This window comes from Tiliqua scincoides, chromosome 6, assembly GCF_035046505.1.
Source record: "Tiliqua scincoides isolate rTilSci1 chromosome 6, rTilSci1.hap2, whole genome shotgun sequence".
NCBI classification, from domain to species: Eukaryota; Metazoa; Chordata; class Lepidosauria; order Squamata; family Scincidae; genus Tiliqua; species Tiliqua scincoides.
This window is the reverse complement of record NC_089826.1, coordinates 38,239,941-38,258,714: the sequence shown is the minus strand read 5'-3', so window position 1 is coordinate 38,258,714 and position 18,774 is coordinate 38,239,941.

Here is an 18,774-nt window from a genome sequence, read left to right as displayed (position 1 = left end):
TCAGTGTGGTTGTAGGTATGTCCATCAATACTGCTTCTTTCCCTGCCGTAATCCACCCCTCCGCACACCTGTCTTCTCCTCTATCTGCCGCTCCCCTCCCCATTCCATCTCCCGCTCAGATTTATCTTTCAGTCTGGCAACAGACCGTCCATGCTGTTGCTATTTGCTCCTAAAATGGCTGTCAGAAGCACCCTGTGTGTTTCAAAAACCAAAAACCATTCCATAAGAGTGGACCTGTGTTCCACTGCAGTAAATGCCTCTGCCCACCAGCCCAATCCTGGTTAGGATTGGGCCATAAGCGACGGAGCTGCAAAGTACAACTTCCCTGGTTCAAATTCATCGCTTCTGTTTATCGAAATAAAAATAGAAAAAATTATATTTTGGGGTGTTTTAAATTGGATGTATTTTTGTTTGGGTGTTTTTGGTGTTTTTAACTAAAGAATGAATTAAGAACAGTTTTTTTTTTAAATTTTGTTTTTCAGTGCTCTGTGCCTTAATGTAATGATGGGATTCTTTATTTCCATGGATTTTGCCCAGTATTGTGGCCACAATCTAATCCAGCACAAAATTTGGCATTCTTTAAACTCACTGAGTTTAAATGGGGTTTAACCATATCAACATTTATGATGGATTGTGGTCTGCTTCTTTGAGAATACATCTCTGTATGGTGGAAAAAAAAAAATTAGTTTATGGCTTGTGTGAACTGTGTAGTGGATTAGAAGACCTTTTATTATTATTTAGCTTTGATGAGATTGCTGCTGGCGTCAGCTGTCTGCATTGCACTTACATTCCATATTATCACACAATGGCATTTCCTGGGGCTATGAGAACTATTGGCTAGGTGACATGAGGTCATGCACTAGCAAGAAAATGGGTGCCTAAAGAAATGTGCTAAAGACTTCTTAGTCAAAAGCATGGAATGCCAGCATTCATATTGCTTTGCTTCAGGAAAAGAAATGAGGAGCTGTTAATGTTGTTGCTGTGTCACTATAAGCAGCATGGCTCTATGTGCAGGAATTGTATCTCAGATTTGCCTCCTCTATAACAATAAAACAGGACATTTATTTTCTTTCATTAAGTAGTAGTAGTAAACACATATGGGAACTGGCCCAGGAGCCATCTCCTCTTCCACCTTACTGTCCATGTTAACACTGCAGTGTACTGGGTGCACATGTTAACCCTGCAGAGTTATATGTATGTGCTGTGCACTCTTCTCATGTGCAGATCCAACCATCTGACTTCTGCCACAGTGCCCTGACATGTTGGATATTCTGTTACACTACTTACACTGCTTTCATTAACACACAGGAATGGGGTAGAGTGGGAGAACCTGGAGGGCGTGAAACAAATGGGCAAGGTTCCAGGAGATACTACACCCCTTTTGGCAGTTGTCCATATCTCATTGGAGAGGCCACATCGCATTCAGAGAACTTGTCTAACTGGATTTGTTCGAATGGGCTGCACTGTGGGCAAGAAGTAGGATATGCCTGGCTTTGCACCATACCATTAATGGAAAGGTTCTCTCATCCATTACTTTTTACAGTACATGTTATACAAGAGTCATGACAACTTGCAGTTTATAACTTTGGTCTGTTGTCTCTGCATTTTGCTTATATAGACTTTTCCTGGTGCTATTTTTACCACCTCTCAGTGCATTCACAGTTCCACTGGGACTCCTTTATAAACTATACTAGTTTGGGGGTAATAAGCAAACTGTGCTAGTTGAATTTGAATATGAGTGTCCTTTTCTTAAATCATTAATAAAGAGAGTGAGCCACACTCCCATATTTCCCCTGGGCACATTACTGCTTAGCATTGTCTTTGCTTAAAATTGGCCTCTTCAGATTCTAAACCCATGATAGGACTTCATCTCTCTCCTCTGGATTCCCTGGGCTCTTTAACTGGCTGATGTGAGGTGCTTTAAATAAAGGCATGAATATTTAAATCAATTGTATGCATGGGTGCTCAGTCCCTTGGGGACTTTCTAATTTAAGACTCGGTGATGGTAGAGAGAAGTAGTAGTTTAACACTTTACATAGCGTTCTTTTGCCAATTTTTACAGCCCAATACTATCCGCCAGTGCCTACCAGAGGAACACGTGTTTACCCAGCGGAATTGCCAGGATCCAGGCAGAAGTGCCTGGATCTTGGAACATAAGGTGCAACATCTTCACACTTGCTGATGTCACGGGCAAGTGCAACAAGGGATGAACTGTGTGAAAGACTGCTGGCGCGCCTCCAGCAGAGATTTCCCGGCTTTCCCCCTGACAGCTGGCAACAGGGAAGTTGCTGCCAGCTGATTGGCTGGCTGGCTGTTAGGGGGGTGGGACGGGAGAGCTCCTCCAGCGCACATGCGCTGATAGGAGCTCAGTCAGTTCCTGGCAAGTGACCCCTGCCCGCCCACCCTGTAGCTAGTCTGGGAATAGTTGGTCGCTCTATGAGGGCTGGGTAGGAATTTTTAATCACCATCTAAATTGGCCCTATGATGGTGGTTTTTTCGCCTACCTCAGACTGGCTGTGGAGCGGGTTGGGTTATGATATAGGCATTTAACACCCTGGTCACTGGTGGTAGAAGTGCGGGGTGGGTAGGCAGAAGACCTTCTCGGTGTCCAATCTAAGTCAGCAAGGACAGGGGGTGAACCAGAACCGCTTCCATGATGCCTGACCGGCTCAAGGAGGCAGGCTGGCTAGCCCCTTGTCCGAACTTGGGGGCCTTGCAGGGGTGACTTGAGGGCATAGCAGTTCGGCTGACTTACCCACTTCAGGCAACGTTGAAAGGCGGGTTTAATAACAATTGAGTTACGCCTGGAGTCAGGTGGACACCCTATGAGATTGGGGGACGAAGACGGCTAGGACCGTTTCCCCCACGTAGAACCCCGTGCTTGGGGTTCTGCGTTCTTGGGGTTCTTGAAACGCGGGCTTAATAACAATTGAGTTACGCCTGGAGTTGGGTGGACACCCTATGAGATTGGGGGATGAAGACGGCTAGGACTGTTTCCCCCATGTAGATCCCCCGTGCTTGGGGTTCTTACCCCTTTTGCTGCCCTGTTGCAATGTGTTCTATTCAATAAAGTGGCCCAATTTGAATTCCATACCGGTTGTTGGCTATATTTATTTGGGGAATGCGTGGTAATGACGAGTTATCTTTGTTACTAGCTTTGCAAGGAAACTTTGCCATGAAAAAATTATTCAGTAATCAAAGTTGTTGTTTTTCCCAGGCAACATTTTGGTAGCTATGAAAATTCAAATGATTAGGAGAAAGAATGACATTATATTCCCACTAACTTGAAAATGTGTGTGTTGCAGTTCAGTTTCATCTAGAGATGGAATAGCATCCATGTTCCAGAAGAATTCCTACCATTGTACTGTGATTGATTGATGATATGTGGTTCTCCCATGCCTTTACCTTTTAAATAAAAGGGTTCTAGGATATTTGCATCCTGGATGATTGTGTCTTGGTTGAACACATCCCAATGATTGGTATTCCCGGACATTTGTGTCTGGTTTTTTTTGTGTCCTGGTCATTTGCATCCACTATAACTGGGCAACAAACCCCATGTTATATATCTTAAACCTCTTATCCCAGTCATAACCCTAACCCTACCTTTTCATGTAAAATAATACATTTAATATTAATATACATATATTGGTACACAAATGTCCAGGCTGCAAGAGGAACAGATGCAAATGTCTAATATTGGGAAGCATTTGACTAGGACAGAGTTGCCCAGGACACAGTGGTCTAGATAAAAGGTACAGTCTCATCAGTTGCATGGTTTCTTCCATCACCTCAATATTATAAATGAAGAGGCTGAAATTCTATTCCGTTATTACAGACACAGAATCCATGCACTGAGCCCAGAATTCTCATTCTGTTTCATCTTCAGGATGGGCAGTGCAAGCATTGGCCTAGGGCTGTTGGTAGAGTAATTGCTGCCTGGGCTGTTCAGATAAAGCAGTGGTCTCCAAACTTTTTGGCATGAGGGCCACATCATATATCTGACACGGTGTTGAGGGCCGGAAAATAAATAAATAATGCATACATGGAGAACTGATGTGCTGAGAGTGTGATTGACTACAATAAGTGGGTGGGGATAGAAGGAGGTGGGGAGCAGAGGGCAAAATGGACTTGCGCAGGGAGAGGGGGAATGAATTTTGAAAAAGCATCAAACAAACTATGACGCAAATCACAAATTTTCTTTTGTCTCAGTATCTGTTCTGCACAAGTTTAACGTAGATATTAACTTTAATTTATGTTTGTATTCCAGGTCTCCAAGCATTGGTATATTTCTCATTCAGCCGCTAGAGGAGCTGAATGTAATGCCATGTGATGAAATAATTTCTTTCCATTCCATTGCATTTACATTCAGCACCTCTAGTGGCTGAATGTGGTATACGTATACCTATACTGGAAAACCCAGAAGTTTATCTTTTGAACTGTTTTTAACTCTGAAACTCTGGGAGACCTTGCAGGCTGGATAAAATCCTCTGGAGGGCTAGATTTGGGCCCTGGGCCAGGTTTTGGACACCCCTGAGCTAACGTTAGCAACAAAAAGAACAGAACAAATGTTTTTTGTGGATTATCACAGTGGACTGGTTACAGAAATATTTCATAAGAGGAGATACCACTGCTGGAATGAAATGCTGGATGTGTGCCTGTGGGTTGTTTATGGGGTACTCAAGTAATATTCCAGCAGTATATTACTGGCCTAGTTGAATGTTCCTATTTCTGATAAGTCAGTGTCTTTTGTAGGCTTTAATTGATGTGGTAAATGAAAGCTTGTTTTCAAATGGTACTGCAGAAGGAGTTTCAACATACATAAACGTTACAAAAGCTTCTGGAATGGTCTTGTACACCTTTGGGTCTCATTTACCCTGGGTTATATCTCAGCTTGAGAATAATATTATGTAGTAATTATAATGGACCATTAATATTCTCTCCTAGGTTCCATTTAAGTATTCTCTCTTGTATTGAACAGCTCACATTGACCTCACTCAACTAATGGAATTAAAAGACACATTTAAACATGTTCAGTAATAGAACAATGTTTTAAAATATGTATCTTAAGCATACATTAAAGTAAAAGAACTGGGAAAAATAGAAGCATTAGGCTATAACACTCCCTTTTTCAAAAAGGGAGAAGCTGTTCCCTTTCTACATGCACAGTAGAAGAGTGTCTAGCATGTTGCTTGCACATGAAATGTTAATAGCTATTTATTTTGGAGCGCAATCCTAATTTACCTCTTCACCTGCACAGCATAAAGCACATTTGCACCACCCAGAGAGCAAGCAGCGCTGGTGGAAAAGAAAAAGACTACACCGCATGCCAATGCTGCATCCGCAGCGATGGCTGCTGGTGGAGGTAAAGAACGTGCTGGGCAATGGAAGGGCAGGGGAAGGATGGTTTGGAGAAACAGAGTGGGTGTTTCTGGGCATGGGGAGGGTAGAACAGGGGTGGGTGGGCCTGGGGTGGTGGTATTGACAGAGCAGGCCTCTGATGTATTATAACTACTGCCCTGGGCCTCCTGGCTTTGCATGAGACTGCTATTTAGCAGGCACAGATCTGAGTAGCCTCAAAGGGCAGGCTGTGTGTCACTTACCGTAAGGGGAAAAATATTCCCTAACCCTGAGGAGGTCTCCAGCCTGCTCCAAACCTGCGCTGGATACAGTGGAGGCCATGTGGATGTGCGTTGTCAGCGCAGTGTAGAATTGGGCTGCCCCTCAATTTACTGAGTGCCAATCTAGGCTTTTCTGTTTAGTAATGATGCTAATAAGGTTTAATAATTAATAATGGAAAAATGTGACTATACAAGCTGGTATGCTCAACTCACATGGCAGGTTGGCTGGCAGCACCTGACTTCAGCTGCCTTCTCCCACTCCTTGGATTTGAAAAGGAAGAGGAGAATACCAGGAAGAAAAAGTGGGGAGGAGAGAAAGTCATAGGCTAGAGCAGGGATTGGCAACCTTAAACACTCAAAGAGCCATTTAGACCCGTTTTCTGGAAAAAAGAAAACCTCGGGAGCCACAAAACCCTTTTGACATCTAAAATGAAGATAACACTGCATATATAGTTTGCGCTCCCCTCTTATAGGTCCCAGTTATATAATATACTCCCCTCTTGTAGGTCACAGTTATATAATACGCTCCCCTCTTATAGGTCCCACTAAAAATCAGGTCCAGACTCACAGTTGGAGAACAACTGTTTTAGATTGTGCACAGGTGAACTGCTTGTGAAGGTACTGTCATTCTTTACTGTCATTTACTTCTGTACTTCTGTAAATGCCTTTCCACACAACACTACCTCTGAACAAGACCACTTAGTACTACTTAGCACTGTTCACAAAGGTGCTCCTGAACAAACAAGCTAAGAGTTCAAAACTGCATAAAATAAAAGGCATACTAACAGTGATTACTTCCCAACCATGAAATATGCTTTGGTGCTACATATACAGTATGTTACACATACGGTATACAAACATATACAGAATACCATCTGGTGCAGGGGTCTCCAAACCCCTTTCAAGTTTCCAAGTGAAGGAAATGGGGCAGTGAGAGTGTGAGTGAGTGATGGGGGGGAATGCTAAGTGGGGAGCTTGAAGGCTGTAATCCTGTGCACACTTTCCTGGGAGTAAGCACAATGGGACTTACTTCTGAGGAGACAAGCACAGGATTGTGCTCTAAGCTTGGGAGGAGGACAGAGCAGCTGCACTCAATTGCTTGCTTTTGCCTTGGCTCCGTGGGGTCAGGGCTGCTTGTGGGAAGGGGGTCATCAGGGTGTTCGAACCCTGTTCGTTTACGCACCCTCCGCTACATGGGCCGGCGGCTGGTGCTGCGGGAATGTGCGGCGGGGGGGGCTCGCCCTCGGTGGCAGTGCGGTCTCTTTGGGCAGGAGCTGCTCCGGCGCCCTCCTCTTCCTCCCGCCCGCGCCGTCCCTCTCTGATCTGGCCTCACCTGTGTTGGCTGGAAGCTCAGCACTTGAGGTGTGGGGCAGGCAGCTGGGCTACTTCTCAGCACGGCTGCATGTGCGGGCGTGCCAGCCGTTCGCGTCCTCTCCTATGGGGCGCAGCTGCAGGAGGCGTGGGAGCTGCGCGTGTGTGCTTGGGCTGGTGAGCGGTGGCTGCGTCGCGGGAGGGGTGAGCCCCTCCCCCCTGGGACGGGTTGGCCCCACACGGAGCCGCAGCAGACGGCTGAAAGAGCCGCTTGCGGCTGCAGAGTGGCAGGTTGCCGACCCCAGGGCTAGAGTGTCAGGGAGTTGGAGGAGCAGTGGCAGAGGCACTTAGGCACCACTGGGTAAGGAGGACAGTCTCAAATGCTGCAAAGTCTTGAGTTAATCCTGGTGATAAGAGACATGTAGAACATTAGGGTTAATGAACAGATATGTTTTTAAGAGTGGAATCCTGTCTTCATTCAGAATTTCTGTATCATACAGTACATACTCTCAAATTTTATACAGTTATATTTTATTAAGGTCAAAATCCTAACTAACTTTTCAGCACTGACACAACTGTGCCCATGGGACATGTGCTGCAACATGCAGTTGGAGGGCAGTCAGGGAGGCCTCCTTAAGGTAAGGGAATGTTGGTTTCCTTACCTCAGAGCTTCATTGCCCTTACCACATTGCTGATAATTTGGTTAGGATTGTGCTCTAAAACAAATTAGACTCCTTTATAGCTTACTCACAAAGGAAGGAAATTCATTTCCCTGGAAGAATATATGGCAAGATCTCAAGCAAAAAGAGGGGGAAAAAAAAGATCTCTGACTTTTGTTAGGCTGTTGTTCATGTTCATCCTCTTGATAATTATACAGATGCCTATGCCAGAAAAGCCTTTCAACAGATTCAGCTGTAGAACAAAGTGAGCTTGGTCACTAATACCCTTCAAGAACTTTTCAAAGTAGTTCTTGACATCTGTGTAGTTCAATTTCTGAACAATATTTAGCTGAGGGATCTCACAATTATGATCTTCTGAAGTTATGATCTTCCACAGAATTTTTAAACAACTCATTCATAAATGAATTCATTACCAGAAAGTGATATACCCACCTGTGTTTTTCCTTAATTAGTTAATATTGGCACATAGAGAACCTGAAATAAAAAAGAACAATGAAATGTTCCAGAGAAAATAATCAACCTGTAGTTTTCCTAAGTGTTGGACATAACCTGGAAGCTTAATTTAACTAAATCATTTCAGTAATGGTAAATTAGAGGGTGTGAATGACACCATGGTTCTAACTGACACCATGATTCTATATGCACAGGCTTCTCATCTGCATCCATACGCAGATGGAAATGCTCTGTGGCTACACTTAAACTTTTATATTTTCACTCATAGAAGTGAATATGGGTTGATGGAGGCTTATAAAATTATTCAGGGTATGGATATAGTGGATAGAAAAAAGTGCTTCCCCTTCTCTCACAATGGGAGAATCAGGGGCCAAGCAATGCAACTGACTTGAGACTTACGACTGGCAAAAGGAGGATCATGCGGTATACTTAATCTGGGGCATTCACTACTTGTTGCATCACAACTCTTTTATTTCCTTCATTGGAATTGGGGCACTTCATTTGACACTCGTGAATACACATTTCTGTGGCACTGGGTGACTGTCAAGAGAGCATAATCCAGGCCAATGTTGTGACTTTGCAACTGGACTGATGCAAATCACCTCAGATCCCACAGATCTAGAAGAAGGCCACACTTCGGATTTGTCAGAGCAATCGCTCCTCCTCACTCTATCAAGCTAGCTTGGAAGAAGACTTGCCTGACCCTTCATCCTTGGAAAGTTCCTCAAGCATGCCCGGCATGTTTGACCCTGTGAACAAAAGCCACATCCTGGGAGCTTCCTGACTTGAAGTAAACAAAGTCATTACTGACAGAAAAGCAGCGCCTGCAACCATAGCTCACCAACTGCATTGCCAAAATCAATCAGGGAACCCATGCTAATGAAACAACCAGCTTGCAGAGGATGTCGCAAGTTCTTTGCTGTTCTTCCTATGGTGCAAAACAATCGCGGCATCCTCTAGGGCCAGATATGAACAATCAAGGGCCATCAAGCCACAAAAGAAGGCGCCTTGATTTGCTCAGCCCACAAAAGATCCCACAGGATTTAATCAGAAGAAAAAAGTATAGAAAGCAGAAGACCTTAGGTCTTTTGTCTTTCACTTGTCTGTCTGCCTTACTGCTTTTGTTGTTTTTCATTTGACCTGTCAATGCTGTGTGAAGCATCCTAATGCAGCATCTTCCCAGGAACCACTGTGCTAAGCCAGCACTCAGAATTGGTAACCACCCATTTCCCTTTTCTCCTCTCATCCTTTAGGGCAAACGAAAGCTGCTGTACCAGAGCAGGCTGAACAGCCATGCTTTTTGGGCTGCCTTGCCCTGCACCCTCCACGTGGCTGTCTTGCCCTGTGTCCCTCCTTGAGTCAGCCAACGCAACATCCTAGCCTCTTGGCTTTCTTTGAAGTCCTTTTTAGCCTTATACCCTGCTCTTGCACAGTACAACCACTCGGGCTTGGCATTCTACCCCAGCATCTCTTGAAACACAGTGCACATGAATCAGCAGAGAAATACAGTAGTGGGAAACTGTGGTCCATAGTGCAGCCTCACCATCAACCCACAAAACCCACATTATCTTCCCTGTCTTGTGAGCAGTCAAATTGGCAACATGCTTAGTGCTCTCTATGTGTCCTTCCTTGGTGGGAGTGCTGTGTGTGTGTGTGTGTCTAGGACTGCTGATCTATTTTTCACCATTTTAGGGAGGAGGCCTGAAATCAGCTCCTAGCTTCTAGTCAGCACCGACTCCCCAAACATCACTACAGCTACTGAGACAACTGGGATGCCCAGGGTGAACGCTCCCCTTTGAGCTCCTGCCATGCTGTTTAGGAAAGTTTGTCCAGAGGGAGGTTAGCCCTCTTGCTGCAAGGAAGTGTTGACTTCAGGGCAAGCCAAGGGGTTCACTCCCTGTCTGTAGCCCTTGGTTCAGGCTATAGGGAACTGCAATTCAGTAATAGTCTTTTGCTGTGTGGGAAAATATTGCTCAATTTTCCTTTCTCTCTCCACCTCTTGTCTTTTGCTCTTGCAAAATCCCTGGTTCTGTCCCTCATTCCCCTTCCAAATTCCCTACATTCTTCTCCCTCTCTTCTTTTCCCTTTCTGTGCTTGCACCACCATAATGTTCTTTTTTCACTGGATATAACAACCACTTACATTTAAGGCTAGCCTTGTGAATGACTAAGGCATATTATTCATGATTCTTCTGCTTTAATATATTCCAAGATGAATTGTTTATAATTTAGGGGGTAGTGCTCTAGGCATCTCCTTAGTCTCTGTCCTTTTTTCCAAAATGGTGTCCTTGCCTTCACTACATAGTCAGCTAAAGGAAGCTCCAGGATTTTAAGAAACTATCATAGAGATGCAATACCTAGATTCTGTAAGAGAGGCTGTTCTGGAAACTCCAGAAGGAATTCAAGATCATGCTACCTGATTGTAGCATGATCAGACAAGAGACCGGTGGCACACACAGATCACATGAACCACTGATGTGGAAATGGAGCATGCTTCTTGTGTATGGCAAACCATGCAATGATCAAACCATGCAAATGATCAAAAGCATAATGTGAAAAGAGAAAAAAAAATCACCAGGCAACTGTATACAGCAATGGTACCCAAACTTTTTTGACTGGTGGCTCCCTTGACCTACCTGGGCCACTGGCTGCTGCTCCCCATTGGGACTGCAGTTCTATATATTGTATAGATGGTGGGTTTTCACAAAGATTCTGTAGCTCCCCTGGCTAGTTTCTGCAGCTCCGCTGGAGGCCACAGCTCACAGTTTGGGAACCACTGTTATGCAATATAGTGATTGTCTCTATTAACTTTTTGATGCCTTTAGAACAAATCTGTGGAGATAAATTCAGTGATTAGATAAATGGCTGCTAATTACAATGGACACATGCTGTCTCCAGGTTCAGAGGTAGTACTTGCAAGTGAGCAATGATTGTCACCTACCAATGAAGAAGGAGCCATTATCTCCTACTTGTGGGCTTCCCTGGGGCATCTGTGTGGCCAGTATGGCAAGCAGGATGTGGGACTTAGATGGGCCTTTGGCCTAATTCAGCAGGTCTTATCTTTTTCTGCTCTTAAAAGGGAATTTAAGGCTTTGGGCCACAGACATTACATGGAACAATGTAACAATATGTGAAATCATATAAATTATTTTCACATAATGTGTTTAGCTTTAGAAATTGTCAGGCTATTTCTTTATGCTCTCCACCCTATATTTTCTAGAGTTTTCCTACTCTAAAGTTAAATGGCGAAAGGAATGAGAATTTCTATTCTATATTCAGTTGTATATAGAGCTACTTCGGTCGATTTCTTTCCCCAGGTTCTCTCCCCCCACCCCCGGCCTACTTCAGCTGCCATTGAGAGATCTCTTAAATAAATCATGAGAAAAATATTGGTTCTGTGAGCAGAGCCCTATAAAGTAATTGTGAGACCTGATGTGATGGCCGCATGAGACTGTGTCATGATGATGCCAGGCCTTCAGATGGTGCTTCCATTATAGACAACTCATAAGGAAAGTCTCACTCAGGTGAACTGACTGGCCTGGAACATGGACATGAGTGTTATTTTTCTCCAGAGTTTATTGCTTTATGCTGCATTTGAGCCCAACAACTGAAAGCAACTGAAAGTAGGCAGCTCAGTTTTAAAGTATGAAAACTGCAGCCTAAATAAGTGCATTGGTTTGAAATATGATGCTTTTTTCTGATATGGTAGTAAGATGCTATCCACTTTGCTTTACAGATTTACCATGTAAGAATGTGGAAAAATTTATGTTTTCTCCTCTTTTAGGAAATGAAATAAAGTTCTGGAAATGCCAAACAAAGTATTTCATCTTGCATGGCTGTAATCGGTTACTTGGACTATCAGGGTGCAATCCTAACCCCTTATGTCAGTGCTCTCCAGCACTGGCATAGCGGTGCCAATGGGACATGTGCTGCATCCTGCAGTTGGGTGTCACTCACAGAGGCCTCCTCAAAATAAGGGAATGTTTGCTCCCTTACCTCAGAGCTGCCTTGCCTTTATGTCAGTGCTGGAAGGCACTAACATAAGGGGTTAGGATTGCACCCTCATTTGTACTCAGTGGCTTGCGAGGGACTGGCTTATCCATGTGGCCATGCATGAGAGTCATTCTTTATCATGGTGTTTTGGAATTTAAGAGGAAGGGGAGTTTCCATCATATTTACCCCAGAACAACACAACTAGAAATGCAAGCACTCAACGTTTTGTTGCGTCGCTGTCACTCCTTGCTGTTTGCTGCCATTTATATTCAGACAATGTGCATAATATACATAAGATGGCTTCTATAAGGTGCCACTGTGGTACACGGTAGTACACTGGCAGCCATTTATCACACACACACACATTTATTACTACTAACAACACAAATATGGCAGAGAAAAAAAAAGTAGGATGATGAAATACAGGGCTCTAGGGATTCCTTGAACCTGCCTTGAGAACAGCTTGGAGCTTTCAGTATAATATCTTAAAGCATCCTAATTTGAGCTACTTTGCATCTTACCAGAGCTATAAGAGTCCTGACCACACCCACCAAATGCCAAGCAATACATTCTAGTATGGGCCTGCCATTTATTTATGAGCATTTGAAGTACCCTATCTATCTAGTTTATCTAGTCTGGTATAGTCTTTCTAGTTAATAAGTCCTTGTTTTATCTGATCTTCCTGCAGGCTTTCGAAGTGCTATTATTTGCATGTCTTATAGTTTCCTAATGAGAAGCTTTCTCAGGACAGGTTTCTTAAAAAGGCAACTCCCGAAAAGATTAAGTATATATTTCCATATAACTAAATTGACTGAGTGACAGGAAATTATATGTTTAGATCAATTCCTCATGTGCCTCATTGATGGTTATACCTTCTGTGATGCCATTTTTGTTTCTCACTTATGCACATAAAACATATATTTTATATTGAACTGAAATGCTTACATTTCTAATGCTAGTTTGGTAGAAATGCTAAGTGTTTCTAGTTCTAATGCTTACAGAGAAAAGTTGTTTTAATATTTAGGATATGAGGCCTTGTAACTTGAGAAGCTATACTGTATTTCTGTGACATCTCACAGATTCATGTTCAGTGGTACTGACACTCAAGTCATATTTTGCTGAAAAATATGTTTTCTGTTTAAACAATGTTCTAAAATTTTGTGCCCCCTTTTTCCTCACACAATTACAAATTCAAGAGGGCAAATTAGAGTTTTCCCATTGCATGTTGAGTAATCCGTTATCCAGACAGTTTGGGATGGGAAGGTATCTGAATTTTGGAAAAACTGCATAAATATAATGAGAAATGCTTCCTCTTGCTCTTTTTACTGGTACCCATAGGGGTGTCTGCTGACCTCTTTGACATTTTTCAACAAAGTCTATACAGGTACACCCCACAGACACGCAGGAATGAGCACAAGACCTTCTAGTGTTCACACTATAGAAAACAAGTCTTTGACAAAAATGTCTGGTTTTCAGAATAGTTCCAATTTCACATGTTTGGTTAAGGGGTAATCTACCTGTAGCAGGGGCAGGCAAATCCAGCCACGGCTTGACTTGAATCGAGTCATGAGTCTCTGCCTCCAGGACTGGTGTTGAAAATGAGTCCTAACAGGGGCACTTTCTGAGTCACCTGGAATGTTTTTGTGTGGCTGGAAAGGACTTGAGTAATGAGTCTTTTTGGTACACCTGTCAGGTGCGGGGGGGGGGGGAATGGAGCTGCTGCTGCAGTATGTGTGTGCTGGAATTCTCTTTAACGACTCTCCTGCTGTCCCCGTCCCATCTGTAAACAGTGCAGGAGGGGGTGGGAAGGACTGCTTGAGAGAGGGGACTGAAGCTGCAAGAGGGAGCAGGGTCATGAGCAGCAGCTGGGAGGCTTACCAGGATGGCCCAATCCTTTGCAGCTGTACTCAGAAGTAGTCCCACTTCAGTCGGTCATTCAATGGGGCTTCCCCCCCTCAAGTAATAATGGAGCTCACAGCAGCCATCCGATTGGAAAGCATGACTGTTATGAACCCCCCCCCCCCGCTTCCCTACCTCCTTTTCCCCCTGGGCTTCTCCAGCTAATTTCAAGGCAAGAACCCCCTTGGGCTCTTCCTCCTGCCTTCCATCATCCAAAGAAACAAACAGGACCACCCATCCTTTGCCCAGTGACCACTGGTTCCTTCAGAGATGGGCAAGAGAGTGAGCTCCTGCCTGCCGCTCTCCTGCGAGCAAAAGCAAACATTAACACTTCCCTCCTAGTTAGAACTTCCCTGCTGCTCGTCTGGTGTGAATGATGGCCCCACGAGGTTTCTCACGCCACAAAAGCAGGCTCGAGTCTGCATGCGTGGGGACTGGATGCCGAGTCAGGAGCCCTTGACTCGAGTGTTTTGTCGAGTCTTCCACGCACCTGACTCAAGTATACAGAAGTCAGCAAAAAATGCAGATTTTCACGACTCAGACTCGAGTCACCTGACTTGAGTTCCCATCCCTGACCCGTACCACTTGCAGGTGAACTATATATTATGAAATTTTATTTTCTCAGGTTTTTGGAAAGATACTTGAGTTAAATATGATATTTCATTGTATGTGCTTGAGAAATGCATAATTGTGAAATGTTTGATCCCTGCTCGGCAAAATTTAGGAAAATTATTAGTAAAATTGCTTAGGAAAATTGTTCCCAGTAACTTCCAAACTATGTTTGGTTTTAACTTTTCATGTTCTTTGCCATTCATTAACCACCCAGGATGCAAAATCATTGGATGAAAAAGTTTAGTGTAAAACTGTATACGCAAGCGTGTGTATGATCAATCTTTCTGTCCCCATGTTTTACCCCAATTTGCATATGTTGATTGTGTCTATGAACGGACTCTATGTGCCTTCAAGTTATATGCACACAAACTATGTCTGCATGATCTTTACCCTGAATTTTTTTAGACTGTAGGTTGTATATAGAAATACTATGTGCATATAGCTTGTTCGTGAATAAACTCAGTTTGCAAGACTTGAACAACATGTGGAGGTTTGCGATGCAATCAATGTACTCCTTCATGAGTTGTGAATGTTTGTCTTTCAAACTTAGGATCTCTCTCTGGATAACACCCCAATCCAGAGAAAAATTGTCAAATCCTGCCAAAATCAATGGAATTTAGGTATAACTAATTTCTGTTGTAAGTGGTGATGGAGGGAGGGAACTATCAGAATCAGAACAATGGTGAGAGCAAAATGGTAGCACTCCAATGCCATGTTTCTTGTTTCATGCACTTCCAGTGTAATTTTTTTAAAGGGAAAACACAACAACAAGCTAACACATGTGTTCTGTGTAACATGTAGTTTGGCCCTCAGTATTGCAGGAAACTTAAAGCTTCTCTCTATGGAAGTTGACATCATACTAAAGAACTGGCAAGTGTGAACCTCCAAAACAGGTCAACAAGTAAAACAAATTCTGTTTATTAATTCTGTGTATCTGTGTTTTTTTTTTGTTTTTGCATAATCTTATAATTAAATGCAGGCTTACTTGTTTCTGGATGATGTAGTTGTTTTGGAAATATCTGAAAATCTGCTTGGGAAGATAGTGGGGCAGGGCTGGCTTTCTATCGCCTTACTGTGGTTTAATGCTAGTAATCCAGCTGCAGAGTTGCACCATATGTAACACCACAACTTAAAGATCATTGTTATCATGAAACTATTGTTTCATGTAGGTCTTTCCTTTCCTTCCATTGGTATTAGAGTAGTTGGGAAGAACTGGTCTTATTAGTTGGGAAGAACTGGTCTTATTAGTATAGAGAATAAAACCCTGTGGAGAAGGGAACTTTGTTGCCTTCTTGGTTGGATGGGATTTGGAAGAGGAGTAGCTGGGAACTGTGAGTGAAACTATTTCTGACTGCGTTAGGTTTTTAATCTTTTCTTTGCAGCTTTTCTTGGCAAGTTCATAAAAGGGTTTTGCCTGAGGGAGAGTCCTGCAGGTTCAGGAGCCTCCTTTATTTTGTAGTGCTTTTGTTACCTGCATATTGAATTCATATTAAAGTTTTTAATTGTTAATTGGATCCTAATAAATCCTGTGTTTCATGTTCCCTTTTGTTTGGATCTTATTGAGAACCCTGAGATTATTACTCCCTTCCTTTAGAGGAACCAATTTGAACCCTGACAAATGTCATGTTACATTTTTCCCATTAACCTGCACATGGATGAAGTTACTTGCTCAGAGCATTTCCATTGCTTCTTCCCATATATATTTGTGAACAGAGAGGAAAAGCATAAGTTTCTGTCACTCATTCACATTCTTCCTCAATGTCTATTTGTTTTTATGCAGTTCCTTTAAAGTGTTCTCATGCACTTACACCCTAACATCAAGAACAGTATCAAGCCACTATTAGGTGTTTTGGGGATTGGCCCCTTCTGTGATCTGAGATCCATTCAAATTTTATTTGCACTTATTCAAATGAACTGACCAGGGCCAGCATTGGCATAAGGCATCTTTGGGCAGTTGCGGAGGGCTCATTGCTCAGTCTAGAGCAGGGGTGTTCAAACTTTTTGGCAGGAGGGCCACGTCATATCTCTGACACTGTGTTGGGGGCTGGGGAAAAAAAGAATAATTTACATTTCAAATTTGAATAAATTTACATAGATGAATATATTAGAGATGGAACTTATATGAACGAATGAAGGTCTTGCAATAACTCAAGGCCTATAAAAGGCCTTGCACAAAGCAAGACCAGTCTTTCCTTTGCTGCCGCTGCTGCATCACAGGCATGAAATATCAAGCAGTGGAGGGAGCGCTTGTCCCACAGCTCACGCAAGAGGCCGAAAAGTTGGCCGTCACACTGAGAGCAGTTTCAGTGGGCCAGCACAGGCTCCAGCAAGTCTCCGGAGGGCCAGAGGCTCATTGGAGACCTGAGGCTCCCCGAGGGCCGGATTGGGAGTCCTTGAGGGCCGCAAGTGGCCCCAGGGCCGGGGTTTGGGCACCCTTGGCTTAGAGCAGGGCTATCAAACTTGTTTCATACAGAGGGATGAAGTTAGCATTCATGGTGCCTGCTGAGGGCCAGAAGTGACATCATTAAGCCAGTGATGGCCAGAAATAAGTACTTTGTTCTCACATAGAAACTCATTAGCTGCAAATGACAGAAAAGAAAATGTTCATATTTTCAAGATACGAGAGAGCCCAATTATCACACTAGGAGAACCCAATTATAACGGGGGCCAGATAAATTGCTTCCAGGGGCCACATTCAGCCTGCAGGCCTTAAGTTTGATATGCCTGTTCTGGAGGGTCCACTTCCGATCCTTGCCCTGAACCCCTGGGGAGAACTAGGCCTAATCAGCACTTTTCAGCCACCAACAATATGGGTCCCCTTTCCCTTATTATGTTGGCAGATGTTGATAACTTTCATCTCAATGTCTAACAGCAGCAGCAACAGTGTTCTAAGGTATTGGGGGGCATGTCACATGGCAGCCACCAGTTAGAACTCTGTTTTTGCTGCTGCCAGCCTAATGACAATAAAATGTCTGTGTGCTACCATGGGAGGGTTCCACTCAGACAGGAGAGGCCCATTAGAGGTCTCCTTGCCAATGGCCCTGCTGTGAGAACAGGGACTGCTCGGTGTCCCGAGCAGCAAAGACAGAGCCCGGCGTGAGGGAAGCCCCCTCAAGGGAAAAGAAAAGAACCAGTGGCTGGAAAAAGTGAAAATCTTTATTGCGCAATAAAGGATACAAGCCTGCCAAAAAAACTTGTATCCCGTGCATCTCAGAAGGGGTTACTTTTATACCTCCATCTCCAGAGCACATGTGTTGTTATACATAACATATAAAGTTAAAACATAACACTCATCCTTAACTACAAATCACCATGCTTTGATCTCATCATTCAGGAAGCAGATTTAATTGTCTAACTTCACTATCTATTTGCATTGATAGGCTTCCTCCTGGCTGGCTCCTGACTTAAGGTTTAGTCCTCCTGTGTTGATTAGGTGTGTCTGGGCTTTTGTTGATTCACCCTCCTCCTTTATCCTTCCTTTGTCTAACCCCAACCTTTCTTTCCCCTCAGGCAGAAAGGAAGGAAGCTGTGACTATTTCTTCATGTGTCTCCCCCTTTCCTCCCCTCTATTTTGTGTCTTTGTGTTTTCCCCCTTAGTGTTTTTAATTACTACAAATTCTAATAAAAATATATACAAAATGATTACAGGTTCATACATCCCCTCATTCCAGCTCCGTCAAATCTGTAGTTGGCCCTGTACTTGACCAAGCTCCATATCTGTGGCAGCTGAACAACAGATGCATGGCCACATCCAAAATGATGGTAACCTGTGTTCTTTTGCACAAAGTCACATGTGCATGGAACAGTGCCTAGGCATTCCTGCTAGTTCTGAGATGGTGACTTCCATGAAGTCGGGCTTGCTCATTGTGCATCCCAAAGTATGAGGTGGGGATTCAGGGAAAATCCTTTGGTGGGTCAGAAAATCACCAGTTTGAGAATCCGACGTTGTAGGAATTTCAGTTTGTGCAACTGCAGTAGCTTGTGTGTTGAGTGTGTTTTTCATTCCTGTGTTGCAATTTAGATGCATAATTCCTTTACAGTTCCACTGATATCTCCCTTTTCTCTCTACCTTTAATGGTACATCAAGGCAGAGACATAGCCAATTGGCATTATGCTTTATGATTGTGGCAATTTAAATACTATGCCAGCACAATTAAGTTATGGCCTTATGATGATGACTTCTTCAGGCCCTGCTATTTCTTTGGCAGA